Below are 18,593 nucleotides of genomic sequence, written 5' to 3'. Positions count from 1 at the left end.
TCAATTATTGTGTCTGATACGTTCTATATCATCAAGAACCGATCGAATACGATCATTGGAATAATTGAATTAAGCTGGATATTGGAACAGGTCTAAGTGGATGTAGCGAGTGGGGTCAGATCGAGATATTTATTCTTTGTCCTTACCTGCTCATATATCAGCTTTTATCTGTTACCAACCTCAACTTAGGAGCGAATACATCAATTGTACAGCAGATGCAGCCAGAGATCATATAAATTCCTACAATAGAGCTTAAAACCCGACAAGACTCTGTTCTCGAAGTATATTCTGAACGATATTTGGTCCAAATACCGTATTTTAATCCTTCAGAACTTATTAGAGACGCAGTCCCGTAAATTATCTACATCGGGATTTTTGCTCGACCTGTATGATTTTGTTTGCTCATTCTTCACAGGTAATAATTTTAAGGTATCCGTATTCAGTGTTTAGCGATCGCTACGCTGCTTATAAAAATTTCATCATTATACAATCTGTCATTAGAAGAATCAAGGGTGAGCGAGCGTTTAGGCCTCCCGCGATTCCGACAATTGTATTGAATCTTGTAGTGAGTCAATCAGTCTGGTGTACACTCAGCGTCCACGCACGCAGTTACAAAATTTATAGCCTATACACCATTGATTCAGTACAAGATTCACCCTACATATGTGAAGCCGAGTAAAATCACGCTCCACAATATATATATATATATATATATATATATATATATATATATATATATATAAGAATCTACACCTGCAAAGAAACCCTGTGTGCAGGTGTGAGTTGCAATATAAATGTTTTTCAAAAATATTTAACAAAAATGATCCAAAACAAATTTCTTGAAAAAAATACAGAATAAAAACTAGTACTTAATAATAAAGAGGATACTTAAAATAAAGGAACGGAAGGAGAAAAGACGGAAAAGGCCAAGAAGAAAGAAGAAGACGAAGAAGGAGGAGAATGTATAAGAGAACGGTAAGAGGTAGGTAAGTCAACTGCAACCATGGGGTAGACGAAAATTAGTTTATTTATAACAATTTTTCCTCGATTTTATTTGCTATTATCCATTTATCTATGTCTGATCTAAGCCTTTGGTTTATGTTTGTTTTTTCAAGAATATTGAAGGTAATGTGGTTTATTAATTTATTGGAAATATAAGAAAACTGTCTCCTACACACATTCAAGTCCATTCTGACAAATTGGAAAATGTCTCGCGCGGGGCGCAAGCCCAAAAGAGATTCTCGAGGTACAAATAAATTTTTATTTTTTATAATATATAATACCAAATTTTTTATGGAAAGTTGTCGAACTGTTAAAACCTTGAACTCCCTGAATAAATCTTTTGTTGGAAAAAGTCTGGGTTTGCCTAGAATAATTTTTAAAAGATGTTTTTGAATAATGAAAAGTTTTGTGAAATGCGCATTCAAAGCTCCCCCCAAGTCCGTATGCCATATTGAAAAGCGGATTGAGCATACTAATAATAGATTAGTTTAGCTATTTTTATATTGCTCAGTTGTCTAATTTGGTGAAATTTGTAGATAAGGAATTTTAGTTTGGAACATATGTTATTAATTTGATTATCCCACCTTAAGTGTGGTTCCAACAAGATACCCAGGTACTTGAATTTTTTTTCTTTTTGAATTTTCTGACAAGAACAGCAGCTAAGAAGTCTATGGTCGTTACAGTTTAATCGATGGATTTTTATACTGTCTATTGTTCGTGGTTGAGAAAGGGAATTGGGTGAAAATAACATGAAGACGCTTTTAGTTGTGTTGAGGGTTAATATGTGTTGATTAAGCCAAGAGAACGCCAATATGAGTCCACTTTCCGCTGCAATTTTTACATCATCCCATGAGTTTTCAGTGAAAGTTAGAGCAGTGTCGTCTGCAAATGATATTATATCACAATTTCTTATATTTAATTTAAGGAGATCATTGATATAGATTAAGAACAAAATGGGAGATAGGACAGTACCTTGCGGCAGACCAAAATCAGTGAGTTTCATATTGCTTGTGTTGAGTATCTGAGATCGATTTGACAGGTAACTCTTGAATAATATTATTACCCCTAATCACCAGGTGTTCAATTTTTTCCAGAAGTCGTTTTTGAGAGATAGTGTCGAATGCCTTGGCTAAATCCAAGAATACTGTCAACGTTTTTTTCTTATTATTAAAGTTTTTTGTTATAATTTGTAATAATCTGGTGATGGCATCCTCTGTAGATTTACCGGGCTGGAATCCATACTGGTTTTTATTAATAATGTTGAATTTATTCAGATAGCCCAATAATCTTTTTTTAATTATCTTCTCCATTACTTTGGCTAAGTTATTCATCAGACTAATAGGACGGTAGTTGGTAGGATTGGATGGATCACCTGATTTATGGATAGGAACAATTTTGGCAACTTTGAACTGTCTTGGAAAATGACCCACCTCGAAATATTTGTTGATGATACGTTTGAGAGGTTTTGTAATTGAGGGAGCAATCTTCTTTAGACAAGTAGCTGTTAGATTGTCCACTCCAGGAGCAGAATTACCTTTGAGAGAATTTATTGTGGCGAATATTTCCTCATCATCTGTATAAGCCAAAAAGAAGGAACTATACGATGGAATTGTAGTATCAACAAATGTATGTTGTATAGGGTTATCATTAATTAGTTTATTGGCATACAACTCACCTACATGTGCAAAATGGTGATTAAGAGCATCGGACTCAATCTTAGGCGTACAAGTCTCTCTTTTAGTGTTGAGTAAATCATTTATACACTCCCACATTTTTTTTTAGTTTCCTTTGCATTTCGATAGTTTATTATTATAGAAGTCATATTTACATTGTTTAATCATATTATTTAAGATGTTTCTATAATTTATATACTGCGATTTTAGAATGGAGTTGAAAGGCTGTTTTTTAAGAGTTTGGTACATGAGATCACGTTTCCTTATTGAAATAATTAGTCCAGTTGTGGACTAAATAATTAGTCCATCCAAGGCTTGAGAGGTTTCAGTTTGTGGGGTACTAGTTTCACATAAGTTTCCTTTTTTATCTCTGTATTTGATCTGTTCATGAAGTAATCTCTATATGGAACAAGTCCGTGTTTAGAGGAGGACTCATTACAACAATAGACACAGTACAAGAAAGAAAAAGTTGACTTTCTACTGCTGTAGTTTACAAGCATAAGCTATTCAAACATATTTACATACAACAATACTAACACATAAAACAATTGAAAGAAATATAATCTCAAATTCTTAGCCAATAATAATAGAAATAAATTCTATAAACAAAAACTGATTGCTTCCTTTCTTTTGTCATAGTTCTGGAAACATTACCGATGTACTCAATGCACTCATTTACACATTTTGAAAACAATAATTTCTACAATATATAATTAATAACATGAATAGAAGAATAATAATCATTTCTCATAACATATGAAACTGGTACTGGTACTTATTCAGGATCAATACTAAACTGCATTCAAAAGCAATGCCAATTCTGAGTTAATATCAAAAGAAAAAAGGAATTTTTTAAGCTCTAACTTGAAGCATTTCTGATTGATTTTTTGTTTTAATTCTGGCGGCAATTTATTGAATAATCTTGGGGCCAGATAATAGAAATGTCGCTGCCCTGTGGTCGTTTCCCTTCTTGTCTCCTCTACCATTCCTTAATATTTTATTTATAGGTGATGGCTTCTTGATCCATTCCGAGCTGCGATGTAGGTCTATTACCACACTTTTTTCTACGTATTTCACACGACATGCAGTCAAATATTTAAGTAAATAATCAAAATCGTTTACTTACTGACTGTAGTACTTTCGACCGTCTCGCGATCATTTTCAACAGAAGATTTTGATTATTCACTTAAATATTTGACAGCATGTCGTGTAAAATACGTAGAAAAAAATTTATTTATCTTAAATTTTTGTAATACTCAAATTTCGAAAAAAACAAATTAAGAATATTGAACATATTGAGTATGTTGAACGGTTCACATGATTATTATTTCTATTCTGCAAACCGACATGAATATTGAGCGAGCACAGTTTCTCATCATGGTAATCGAGTCAACATCATAATAATATGCAAGCACACACGTTCGGCGATCGTAGAAATAAAAGTGATCGAGCCCGTAAAACGAAAGTGGCCGACTCAATCCCGTCGCAGTTGAAAATATCACCGGCGCGATGGGAATAAATATCTGTGTAATAGGCCTGTGGGAGAGAGCCCCTTCCCACTATATATAAAGGCCACCACCTCTTCACTGCTTGGTTTGCTGGTAGTATGGAGGGTAACCGAACCGATGTAGATCTACATACACACCAGGAGTGATATGCATCGATGATGGAAGCAGTAACAATATTTGTGGAGGGAGTTCAAGGGGCTGAAGAAGAAGAAGAAGAAAAAGAAAATTTGAACTGGAAAGAAGAAGGAAAACTGTGGAGAAGAAGACGAAAAGGTAGAGAGAGACATGCAAATACGTGCCATGGTTTGGCGAAGAAGGCACTAGAATCGAGACGGAGGGTGAGAGAAAGGAGTGTATAAGGGTTTGCAACCGTTTCGGCTAAAGTAGGGTAACATATCATGTGTGTTTTAGAGTGAAACAGGGGTAGGGGGTGCGGAGTGGCACCAACGCGCGTAAAACACGCGTTTTGCATGCCATCGCCGACGATATATTATGACGATTGCTCGCCTTCCATCCGCCATCTTGCTACCTCCACTCGTTAGCGAGTTTCCATTCCCTTATTTATTCATCAATTTCTCCATCACATTGCGCCATTCTTGCTAAGCGGTCGGCTAGTGCCAGTGCCTCCTTTGGTTTTAGTAGCACTAGTATCACTGCCACTATCAGCTTTACTACTTTGTATAGTTTCCATAGTGTCATGTTGCAATGTCCTCTTATCGAATATTGAGTTGTAACCAATGTTACAATTCATAGCAAAGAATAGGAATCTCCAGTTTCATATATTTTGTTCATCCTGATAAGAAACTACTTGTATTTACATTAAAATTAAAAATTGAAGTTCCCCGCTTATCAAATTTCCATTTTTCACAAAAATAATTATGAACAGTCAATGGAAAATAAAAATATATTTCAGAAAGTCACTTTGATTTTCAATTTTTATGTACAAGTTGAATACTATTATTGAGAGGTACAGACCCCATCTGGTATACAGAACCCAAGGTACAGAACATCACTGTTCAGCTTCTGTTTGACGACAAAATTACTGTCATTTATGGAAATTGATAATTGAATTTGGATGAATTATTAGTTTAGATAAATGATTAGTTACATTAGTGCTCCAGAACACTGTAATTTCTATTGAAAATATTACATGAATCGGTAAAGAAAATGATTACATTACGGCGTAAATACCTGATGAAAAGGCCCAACATTTTTTTCAGAGTTGTCTGGGAATCCATCTTGAATAGAAATCCTTTCCTTATACATCCATGATCCAAATAAACTATACAATTCAGTTACTCATTTATTTATTTTTTACCTCAAAAAAGATTTAGATCTAGTGGAACATCATTACAATAACTGCAATCTTCATTTTTATAAAAGCCTATTGCTCTCAAATTGACTAGACCCCACTACAATTCCCCGGAAAAATGTGTTGGAAAGTGCTTCTAGAAATGGCTGTTCGAGACTTCATGTGAAGTAAGTGAGGTTATATGGAGTACAAGGAGATATGAATGTGGAAATTTAGATTTGAGGATTGAGTCCATGAATATACAAGTAGAGAAATTTATGAAGAGACGTATAAATGTAACAAGAAGGACCCAAGGACAAAATTTCTAAAGATATCTTATGATATCTTAACATATCATTTCAGGATGATGGGGATATAGGAAATAAGGTATGGGATGTATGGATGAGGATGTTAGGTAATTGTTGTCTCGCAAAACATGTTGAACACGTGCGTAAAGTAGGGCTTTTAAAACAATAGCAATATTACTGAACACAGAATTAATAATGAAGAGGACTACAAGAGTGTGGTCAGGATGTTGGGGAAGGTGATTGTGGAGGGGTGGACGAAGGAAAGGGGTGAGGGGGCGACCTTGGCTGTCTGCGGCCGGATATCCTTTTAGGACAACAAGAGAAGGCTTTCAGACGTCTTAATCTTAACGCGCGCGCGGCCCGATAGAGGAGACAGTTGCCCTTACTAACAGCAGCGCACCCTTGTCTCAGTCCCGGGCCCGGCCGGCGCGATACCTGTTTCACTGACTCACTTCCCAGGCCCAGGCTCGGCTGCCCGTTCGCAGCCAGCCCACTTACCCAACACAAAATTAATTACCTCTTATTATCTATCGTTTTCCAATCGGTGCAGTGTTGCGTAGGTTATTAACTAGGAATTCATATTCTTAGTAATAAGAAGTTTTTCATGGAAAGGAAGAAGAGCTTCAAAATACATAACGATGGCTGAGAGAGTAGAGCATCGTCTATAACATTCTTGCATCATCATAATAAATGTTGAGCGGTGTCTCTGTTGATCACACTTATAAACGATTTTCAACAGCGAAAAAACAAAGTTCGGTCTGATTGCCGAGTACCCAATAGCGGCTAACAATCAAAACAATTATAGTGTTTGGTTTCTAGATATAATTGAACCGAACGCTGTTTGAATTTTTGTTCTCATAAATCGTTAGGAATATGCTATGGCCTGAGATTTGCTTGTTCGATAATATGATAGGTGAAAATGAGGTTTTTGAATTCTGATTCTATCACAATAACCGGAAACAAATAATCTGTAGAATTGAGTGATATTTTTATAGGGAGATTATACCTAAGACTTGGCATTTGAAAGCAACTTATTTAGACGTTGCGAATAATAACCAGTGTTCCGCAACTTTTTCACATTCCTTATTAACTAGTATTGGATTTTCCAGACTAAATTATGTTCCAGTTTCGTAGAGTATGAAAACTCATTATTCAGTCTGTAAGAACGCGAGTAGAAAGTTAACAATGGATAGGGATGTAATCTCAATAGTTTCATTTACTGATTTCAATTACCTTACTTTCTGGGATGGATTTGCAAAATAGTTTACTGGAAGTCCACTACTTCAGAACTGCTGTTTAGGAACGAGGAGAATTTCATACTTCCAAATTACAGTATTCAGTATTCGGTTACAATATTTTAAAGCTTGTATTTAGAACTCAAATGGTGGATTGTCCAATACCAAGAATGAAGACCAGAAGGTGCTTTCTCGATAGCACATCAAAATAAGCATTGAACCCCCTGATAAGCTCGGCGTGACTCAATTAATTAAACGTAGAATACATGGAAAAATACGACAGTGTGTTCCTTGTAATCTCATCCAAACAAATTAATCTCACTTTGTTAGATCGGTATCAGATAAGCAGACCGCGATCCCCCATACAAACCGGTTTATTAACGATTTGGAACGACATCCTGAGATTCGAATACGTGTTGAATGCTTTTAAACGAAGCGGAGCTTCTGCTTTTTTCGTGGACTAATCGCTCGACAAGGGTCGAATAGTTTTGTCCATTCGATTGAAGGTGGTTGAGTCGGTGGCCAGCGCCTTCCGCCTTGTGTGACGGCGCCAAGTCAGACCCTCATTCGTAGTTGCTGGCTTGTTTCAAGTTTTATTGTGACTCTTTTACGATCCGATTATCTTGATTGTTGAGAAGGAACTTACGCTCTTTTGAGCACCGAGGAAGCTAGAATGGACTTCACTTCACTTCATGTTTTTAGGTTCCAAGCTCAAAACTAAAAAATAGATAGCTTGAGAAAACTCTAAAAATATTAATTAGAAGATTGCTGAAAAGTCTCATTGAATTCAACTCTTCATCCAGATTTGCAAAAGACATGGATTAGACTAGAGTTATTTATCTATTTATGTTACTACATTTACATATATCTTTATTGATTGATTGATTCTTTATTGATTCATACAATAAGGATCCATTCTTTTCATTCATCATCAAAATGATAGGGAGATGAAAAATAAGGTGAACTTGTGTTATTCTTCTCCCAAATTTAGGTCCGAAACAGGACCTATTTTTTACACATAGTCCGAAATAGGTTGTCTTACAAAATTTTCAGTCCTTAATATTATTCTCACTTATTTGGATAAGAGAGGCTTGAAGGAGAAAAATGACTCTGAATAGAAATCTATGATATCTTAACAATTCTTGGTACCATTTCACGCATATTCAGATTCGATAAGTGTTCTGAGAGATGTGAGATCTGATGTATTCTCATGCTGTTTGATGCCAACTATTTCTTGAGCGTGGATGATGAGATGAAAAATGATCAAAATATCGAACCATGTCCTAGGTAGGAATCCAACTCACAGCAAGGCGTAGTGACAGTTATTGGTTGTTTCGCATCCCCCTGATAGACAGTATTTACCACAACATTCACTGATTTTATTATTATTTTTACTTTTTTCATAAAAAATATTATTTTCTCTTTTACTAAGAATTGCTTGTTAAATTATAATTTAGTATTGTATTGGAGGTTCAAGTGTAAGAAATGGTCGACTGCGTCCTAACTTCGCCCTCCTAGGTCAAAAATAAAGGCAGTCATTCTATTCTATTTACTATTTACTATTATTATTTTTGAAAATTAGTCCTTGATGAATTTATCTTTTTTAAAATCATTGTCATAAATAAATTTAATTATCTAGATGAGTATTACAAAACTTTTTGCTTGGCGACACAACATTATGTTTATCCCTTATCCCTTTTCGCAACCACGTGAAATCGATCTCACCTCTCTTCCCCCATACTTTCCTCAAATCCAAGCATTGAGCCACAGAAATATATTACTGCATTAGAGCCTACTAACGATGAAATAGAGATAAAATATGCTGAGAAATCAGTAAATTTCAATTCATTACCAAGTGCTATGCACCGAGAATCCTTTGGCGTTGATCGCGACCCACCGTTGACCTAGGCTATTTTAAAAATCTCGGTATCTCACTATTCATTTTCATCATTCATCAGTCTCTTCTTAGAGGCCTAAAATATGATGGAAGAAAAATAATGACAGCAGTTTAACAGGACAGGAAAGAGAAAAAATCGGAGCTTCTGGAGTAGTTATTAGGAGAAATGAGAACAAAAGGCTGGCCGTAGATGAAGACTGAGCATAACGCCACTAATGCAACAATAAAGTTGTTTGATTGGGTCGTAAAAGCCAAATAATAATACAGGTCGGCTTTCTGTCTCAGAAATTGGCTACATTTCATCAGAAGGAAAAAAATAACATGAAGTAGCACCTTATATTCGGTAGGAACGTATTTTTGACGTATTCTTAGGGTAAAGAGTGGATACAATCCATATAACAGCAAATATTTATTCCAGAAATCTCTGGTAGTGTAGAATCTGGAAGTGGAACTATCATTACAATAATAATCTCAGATAGCTGTTTCAAATTTGAACCTTTCTTCACAACATAGCTCAGCACGATTTTAACTGTACTATACCTATGAAATATGTTAAATGAAAATTATTGAGGTGATTCGCAAAAGGAAACCCTTCATGGAATGATTGTACAAAAATGAAAGATAATAGGAATTGAAATTTGCATTTTTCCAAAATATACTTGTTCATCTTCATCAAGTGGAACAGTTACCGATCATTCTTATAAGTGGTTTACTTCAAGATGCAAATTTATTCAATCACTTATTGAAATATTCAATAGACAAAGTCATCATTATTTCTCCATGAACCTTGAATGTCCTAAATGCCCTCAATGGTCAGGAGAGTGAAAGGAAATAATGAAAAGCAACTGAATGAATGAAGAAGATTGATTTTCTGATGTATTTGTACATCATTGAAGATTACCCTGATGGAATTTTAGTATAATACGTATTATATTTTTCACAATCTCGTAGATAATAGTAGCCCAGTTATTTACTCAAGATTCGTTACCTTTAGTGTTACCTTGAGTTTCATATTCATGTACCGGTACTCTCAATATTCATACTATCCTCAACAAAATCTAATATTCTATAGATATAATAGGAGTATAATTATCTAAAATTTTAAAAAATAATATACTAAATAAATATTACGCTGAATCTAATTCGCTTTTGAGCCGAGGAATTTGCATGCTTTTTCTACTTTTAACAGTATCAGCTCAGAATCTAGAATGTCAACAAAGCTGAACCGGAGTTGGAGTGTCGCTATTTTGGGATAGAGGCTTGAAGAATAGGGCCATTAGCCGGCCTGCAGTAGTAATGTCGCGAAATGCAATTAGGCTGTGTTTCCACCCTGTACGGGTTCAGTCGATTAACAACGCCCTCTGAAAGCCATTGCAACCTCCCCCCCTCCCATCAACCGTCTAACAACGCACCAACCCCCTTTATTTCACAAAGTACTCAGTGTTGATCGTTTGGTGAAGCATCGTTCTCCAAGTGCTGATACATCCAAGTGCTTCAAAGAAGACATTGGTTGATCGTATTGAAAAATTAATTTTTCTTATTCACAGATTGTGAATATTTTGAAATGCTAGAATATACTTAGGACCTATGCACTTGTGAATATTTATACACTTAGGAGTATACCTTTTAAACCTTGTTAATATTTTGGAGAGCTAAAATACACTCAGGACCATATGCATCGTCTTGGTTAAACCCTTAACTGAGTTCACAGGTAGCTAAGGATGCTTTATTATAATGTGTTACATTCCAGGCTCAAACTAACAGCTGATCTATAGTGTGGTCCACGTTATAATGGCAGTAGATAAAGATAGAAGAATAGCGATGCCGATTCTCTGCATTAATTAATTACATTTCTACACTGTCAAAAGCATAATTGGCATCGTGGACCTAGAAAAGGATAGTACCACCGGCTATGTCGAATGATAGCAAAACCAAAGTTGATCAAATACTGTCATTATAACGTGGACCTCACTATATCTTCCTTTAAACTGAGATGGTGCATTATGTGCTCTAGATTAAGACACATCACATTTCTCAATTATTCTAACATAGAACGGTGTTGTTGACAAAATATGCTATTTTCTTACGTGGTTTGTGTATTTAGTGCTGGAATGAGCATACAGGACCTGTGGTGCAATTTGGAGAAACTTGAAAACAATTATTGATAACTAACTCATAATCGTGGTATTCAACACAGATAATAAAATATGTAATGTTATGTAGCCTTCGCCTTAAATGTTTTCATAAACAGTGAATATAATACCAAATGAAAACAAAATAATCTAAATTTTTTCGCTTTCATTCAGAATGCTATTGACTGATGAAACAGAGAGCAGGCAACAGGACTCGTGCATTTGTTGGACCGTCAAACGAGTCTGTGGTTAACCGCGCTTCCGAACCTGCTAGCCTACACCATCCGACTAGTACTCCACTATCATCCAGCAAAAGCGAAAGGATGATGAGTCGAGCTGTGCGTTTTGTGTCCTCTCAACCAGTTTTCAAGTCTTCAATGAATTGAAGAGAATTTTCAAGTAATAAACATTGATTATTATTATATAAATAAAAATATAAATCTGAGTAACCTTTTAAATTGTTTCGTCAGATTTATATTTTTATTTATATTAAAAGTAGCCCTAAAGAAATAAAACAATATTATTATAATTTTTCTGAAAATTTCAGAAATCAATGGTAATCTGGAGAACTTTAATAATTAGATCTTCAACTGATTCTTGTTTTTTTCAGTGCAAATGTGTTTCAAATATTCCCCACTTGACACATCAATGATCGCACATGATACAATCAAATGTTGGTCCAAAAAGATCGAAGAGAAAGAAAGAATTGGTAGAAACGAATGCGCTGTAGGGAAAGAGGCAGGTTGAAGTGTGTCCTATCCAAATAATTTAAGTAACCCGTAGGAATTAATGTTGAAACGTAGAAGAATGTTGGAAAAGCAATCCAAATGAAAGCGACGGTTCAAATTAGCCAAGTCTTCAATATTGTCATGAAAAACGTGTTGGCTACCTGGCGTGTATGGTACCTATACTAGTTTAGCTATTGCTAATTTCCAATCCGCAATGTTTGTTGAAGAAAGTAGTAACCTGTCCAAGGGAGAGTGTTGGATTGTTTGCGAAAATAACAAGGATGGTCTAGGATGGCCTGGTGCAGCAATGTAAATGAGCAGGTCAGTTTGTTTGATGTCTGGAAGTCATTACCGTGACAATTCTAGTTAATCAACAAACCTGCCAACTGCTGATAGATAGTCGCACGACAATAATTCGCTTTCCTGCTGGTTGAAACAATTAACGCGTTGGGCGTTATAATGCGTTCGACTATCGTGTCCTGGCGTTGATAAAGACCATCAGTTTCAAGCCACCGGCCACTCCACTATCACCTCAACAGTTATCTGTTCCGTGTGAAGAATACTGTTTAAATGCTAATTGACTAGCGTTTTCTTCGAAAGAAAACTGATCTATGTTAACGCCGTTTACATGTAGTGTCTTGTCATGCGTTACATTGCTAATTCATTGCCAGATAGTACATTCTACATACCACTTTCGGAAACATTTTGTAGACGTTATAGTCCAGTCAAATGGTCGTTTTTCAGGAAACAGCCCCGAAAGAATTTTTCTTGACGGTTCTATATGTATTTTGGGGCGCTGAATTCGAATCCGAAATTTGCTGACGCGCCAGAGGGTGGCTTCACCCCCAAAACCCAGAAAAACCCCCAAAATTTCGGACTTTTTTCGAATTTCCCATTCAATCTCGAAAACCGTGAGTTTCTCAAGAAAAATCATTCTTAAAAAAATTAGAGAAAATAGAATTTCCAATAAATTGAGTGGTCGCGCAGGACTCTACCGTTTTTAGTTCCGGAGCTACGAATTTTCAAAAAAGGGGTATTATTTAAGGGTTTTTCAAAATTAAGCAAACTCACCACTTTCGCCCTATACAACTTGGATATTTCACTAGTAATGATGAAAAACCACACCTCACGTTAAAGAGCAATTAATTCTGAACAAGATTTCTTAGGAATTTTCAAATTTAGTAGAGGGGGAGGGGGGGGACACCCAAAAATAGAAAACAAATCATTCAGTAAAAATACAAATTTTTCTTTATAATACATTATAATGAAGCTACATTCGTAGCTCCGGAATCAATAACGGTAGAGTCCTGCGCGACCACTCAATTTATTGGAAATTCTATTTTCTTTAATTTTGTCGAGAATGATTTTTCTTGAGAAACTCAAGGTTTTCGAGATTGAATGAGAAATTCGAAAAAAGTCCGAAATTTTGGGGGTTTGGGGGGTGAAGCTGCCCTCTGGCGTGTCAGCAAATTTCGGATTCGAATTCAGCGCCCCAAAATACATATAGGAACGTCAAGAAAAATTCTTTCGGGGCTTTTTCCTGAAAAACGACCATTTGACTGGACTATTGTGTTTCTTTCCGATGTTACGAATTATTGTGGCGTTACTCATGAGACTGTATTATTGTAATGTATAGTAATGTGTAAAGGTATCAAATTTGGGTAGATAAAAAGCCCTAACAGAAATAATAATAGGTCTAAAAATAAAGTAATTGGCTAATATCGCCAAGCAGATAATAATCAAGATAAGATAGCATCAGCTTGTTCTGGCTAAATGGTACAAGAACTTAAAAAGGATTTGAAGAAAGTTTACTACTCATAAATATATTATTTATAAAATATTTGAAGATTGAGGTTAGATAGATGTATTCACAGATCGGTGACCTAGAGATCGATCAAACCGAAGAACGTAGAATCTGACCAAAACCCCTTGGCAGAGCTTTATTGCAATCAGACGGTGTGCAATGTGAGAAAACACCCGTCCACGTGGCTAATTATTAGTTAGCATGGAATTAATATTAATGTATATAATATTAACTAGCATGCAAAGAGCATAAATAAAAAACCAAATAAAAATAATTTAATGTATTCAGGAAATAAGAGTTACCAGGCGCATGAATACCTAATAAAATTTGCATGCACCAATAGTAAAACGGCAGTTAATAGGCGGCAACTGTAGGCCGATTCAAAAATATTTATATATATTTATATAATTGTAGTAGATTTCGTGTAAAAATTTGTGTAATCTATGTTATCAATATGGCTCGAATGCAAAGAAATTATTAATCATATAATCTAAGCAATATCTTGGCATTTTTTGTAAGATCTATTTGAATTTAATGGCGGAGGATTGAGATATTTAAATTTTATGCTAATTTGAAAGTCGGAAAGAGGATCTGTAAAACTTGAGAAGGAAGAACCAGCACTCGCCAGCCAGATGCCACCATAAGAGGACCCCAAATATTTTAGAGCGAAGTACCTTATTAATAATTTTGTAAAAGTTAAAGTTAAAGTAAATTATTTAATTTCTTAAAAGACTTCGTGATGCTATTGTGAAGCAGAAGTCATTTTTCATTTTTATTAAATTTATAACCCCCTGGAGGAGACGATTCCGGCTACCATATTCCCGGACCACATGGAGTTGGATCGACATCGGCGGCTTACAAGAAGATTTTCGACACGTGAGTGATTTAAATTTGAATTTAGTGATGGGCGCCCTAGTGCTTCGAAATAATCTGATGATCAAAGCTAGCTCGCCGAAAGGGTTATTATAAATTGAGAAATTAATAAGAGTAATACTTGCGCAAGTAAAAATTAGTATTAAAGGTATTTAATTGAAAGAAAATATATAGATCAATAATTTTTAGAAATTTCTATTTAATCAAAGAAGTACGAATCTAGGCTATCAAACGTATGCATACAATATTTAATTTTTTGCAATACAATTTGCGATAATTCATCATAGTTCTAATTCACTAGATGAATGGCTCTACCTATTCCGTCAGGTGCCGAATCTTGCACCCTGAGATAAAAATATATATTCGATACAAATAAATCTACTAAATACTAGAGATTTTAATATATAGATATATTTGGATTATTAGTGGCTAATTTATCAAGCTGATCTTAGAGCACATATTTATGATTGAATTATCCAAGCCGACAAGTATTAGCAAGTACATGTCACAGCTACATGCCAAAGATTGCATATGATTTCAAGATAAAGGCACATGGTAATGATTCGTGCCATAAATCTAGAATATAAAGTTAGCCTGTGATATTTTTATTGATTTCAAATATTGTTCTATTTTTATATTATATTTTTTATCGCTCTATATATATTTTTTGCCTCGACTGATCTTTGCATTATTTGTACAATATATGTGTAAAATTTTCATGGTGTGCAATTTATTTTATATTCCTCATCTCTATAGTATAAGTATCATTTATATATATATATATTTATTATTATTGAATTACAAGAGTTATTGGAGAAGCCCATATCTAGGCCTATCAAGATTTTTTAAGACTGAATACTATTAGAAAACCACGCCCTAATTATATTAAATCTCATGCTTTACCGACTGATGCCAAGCAGGAGGCTAATCGTTATTTTATATAAAGAATAACGTGACATAAATACATGTCGTGCCAACGTGGGACTGATGATGAGAGCCAAGCTCATTGAATAATTACTTGAAATTAGGTCAATAACCATAGTGAAAATTATAGATAACTTATACGAGTTGTGAGGAAAACTGGCGAAGGAATATTTGTATTACTTTTTGGGGAAACAAGAGCTTTAAATAGAGAGAAATTATATGTTTTAAAGAAAATTTTATATTATTAGTACTGTGAAAAATTACATGTTTATAGAGAGAGATTATATTTTATAAGCCTAAACTGCTATTACTTTCTAGTCAAAAATATATTAGGTGTTTAAGCCGGTTGGAAAATAAGTCGCAGCCTGTAAACTAGCCAAAAATAAATCAACAAAACATTGAGGGCGCTAGAGCATTGTAAAAAACTTAAGTATAAATACCTGGTTGTAAGAGTATCCAAACACTTACACATCACTGTTCACTGTAAGTCCCGGTTGTGTCTCTTTTTTAAGCATTTTCGCTTATCATTTTTATCACTGTTTAATTAGCATTTATCACATTTGACATAATGAATCACACTCCCGCAAACTCTGAAGTTTCATATATGTACGGCGGTTGCACAGATCCCACTTTGTCGACTCCGAGCACATCAAACCCCACCACGGTAGATGCCAATACGCCACGAGAAAGGGAACCAGGAAGCGTCGGGTCGATAATTTTCGATCCACCAGGTCTGCAACCTCTATCCTCCACTCGAATCGACGCCGCTGACACACCATTGAATCAACGGATAGTAGAGATCAATTTTGAAGGGGGCGAAGAGCAGTCTGCAGAACCCGCATCGCCGGAGGCCGAGTCACACCTGGGCAAACAGAGTATGTTTTCAACCACAGAACTAGATCCGCTTCAAAAGGTAATAATGGAACAAACGAGTAGCACTTTCAACATTATGTTACAAAAAACAATGGATAGTATGATGCAGGAAATTAAAAAGGAGATTGCTACAGTAAAAGAGGAAAATAAACAGACAGTGGAACAGGGCATGAAAGAGACCACAGGCGCTATAAAATCAGTAGAACAACGGTTGGATAATATTGAAACTAAAGTAGAGAGTCATAGGGAAGAGTTAAAAGCAATGATAACCCTACAAAAAGAAAATCAAGATAAAGTTACGGCAGGATTATCGGAAAGGTTAGATACGGTTACATGTGAACTCAATGAAAGGATAGACAACTTAAATACACAAATCACTACACCTATTCAGGATATAACAAATAACATTAAGGCCGATTGCCACCAAGAAATCCACAAACAAATTACCGTTGCCAATCAAAACTTAACAACTACAGTTGACAAAAATATTAACAATATTAAAGAAATACAAAACAAACAGATTAATATGTCCACAAAAATGAACCAACTGCAAGGTAGCATCAATCAAAACACTGAAACCTGTAAAGCTTTAAATGGAACTCTACTAATTCAGAAATCCACTCTGACTCAACTAAATCAAGAATAAACGCAAATAAAATTACACATGATAGTCAATGGCAGATAACACAGGAAAAATAATAGCATTGGAAAATCATATTCAACAACAACCTCAAGGAATTCAAACAGACAACCTCAACGTACATAGTATATTACAAGGACTAGGAAAATTTGATAACACTGATCGCCATTTGCAACCTCACCATTCATTGATCAGATAAAATTAGTACAAACTCTTGCACCTACCTCTTGGAATTTTTGGCGTCTCCGTTTGACTAATTTATTGATTGGCGAACCCCTGATGTTTTTTCGGAGTAGAGCCCATGAGTTTACATCATTGGATGAGTTTGTCGCTGTCTTCCTGGAACAGTATTGGAGCAGAAGTAAACAGTTGGACGTGCTAGCGGACATCATATCATGCGATTTCAACCCTAAATTAGACGGTGCATGTACCACTTTCGTCACTGCCCTACAGTTTAAAAATTCTCAATTGAGCGAGCCCATTAATGAATCGGCGTTAGCAAGCATTATTTTAAAGAAGCTACCGTATCAAGTTAGAATGGCACTCGCCACACAACCCATTACTGATTGTAAGCAGCTGATTAATCATTTATATGGCATACAGTCTGCAATGGCAATATCAACCCACCGCTCAGACCAAAGATACGCATCAAATCAGCATAATTCAAAATTTAATCCGCATAACAGCCAAAAATATGAACCGGTATCATATGATCGCTACCGATCTGCTCCCCAATTTGAACGCCGCTATGAGCACAGGCAAAATGGTAACTGGAATAATGAAAAATTTCAAAATCGTACAACTAACCACTATGCCCAGCAGAGCACTCGTAGGAATCACTATGATGGCCGTGATCGATTAAACTCACATAATAATAATACACAAAACAGTTACAACAGAAATTATAAACCACCACCTCAACAAGTAAGTACAAACTATACACTAACACATGCAATAGGTTTGAATCAACAAAAAACCCGGAACCCAACACCCAACGACCCGCCACCAGATATACAGAAAACTACAGCTAATAAAACAGGACTATATGATACCCCCAATATCCAACCACAAAAAACCGCCGCCAACAATGCAATTAAAACCAGCCGCAAGCAACAACCCATTTTAAGTATTCTGTTTCCCACTGAAGAGCAACTCGCCGCCGAAGAATCACTACCGGCCACCACCCTACAACAAGAACCAATCCATTACAAAAATGACGAAATTCCATCACTGCCTAAAATAAACAGTTACGAGGAGGAGACCGCCACCATGTATCCGCACACCACACCCGCGCATCAATTGACCGCCACCATGCACCCATATCATTGTACCCCACCGAAGCAGACCAGAGAGGACGGCATGCAGGACCGGAGGAGCGACCACCGTAAGGCCCGGAGGCGAAAGAAACGGAGGAACCGCGCGCGCCGATGGAGGCCGCATGCACGCTTCAAGAGGCCAAGGAGGATTCCGGACCGGCACCAAGGAGGACAGGAAGAGATCGCCGACGTCATGCATCCGCGGCATATTCGTTTCAAGGAAGATGATCAACGATGTGACCGGAAGAATGGGCTAAGGAAACGGGATAAAAACGGATCGAATGAATGGGATAAAAACGGAGCTACTACTATGACTACTACTGATTCATGCCTGGATAAAAATAAAGTGGACTATTTATGGAGGTTGATAAAGGATAGAAAGCCAATAA

The 18,593-nt window shown here is 35.9% G+C and overlaps 1 protein-coding gene across 1 annotated transcript in view; it reads right to left on the bottom strand.

Moving 5' to 3' along the window:
* LOC111044712 (T-cell leukemia homeobox protein 3-like) overlaps positions 1-18,593 on the bottom strand; it is a 72,429-nt gene that overhangs the window by 30,353 nt on the left and 23,483 nt on the right. The window lies entirely within an intron of this gene.

The sequence above is a fragment of the Nilaparvata lugens genome, chromosome 1 (assembly GCF_014356525.2).
Source record: "Nilaparvata lugens isolate BPH chromosome 1, ASM1435652v1, whole genome shotgun sequence".
NCBI classification, from domain to species: domain Eukaryota; kingdom Metazoa; phylum Arthropoda; class Insecta; order Hemiptera; family Delphacidae; genus Nilaparvata; species Nilaparvata lugens.
Note: the sequence above shows the minus strand (reverse complement) of the source record. Positions and strands in the feature narration are given on the sequence as shown.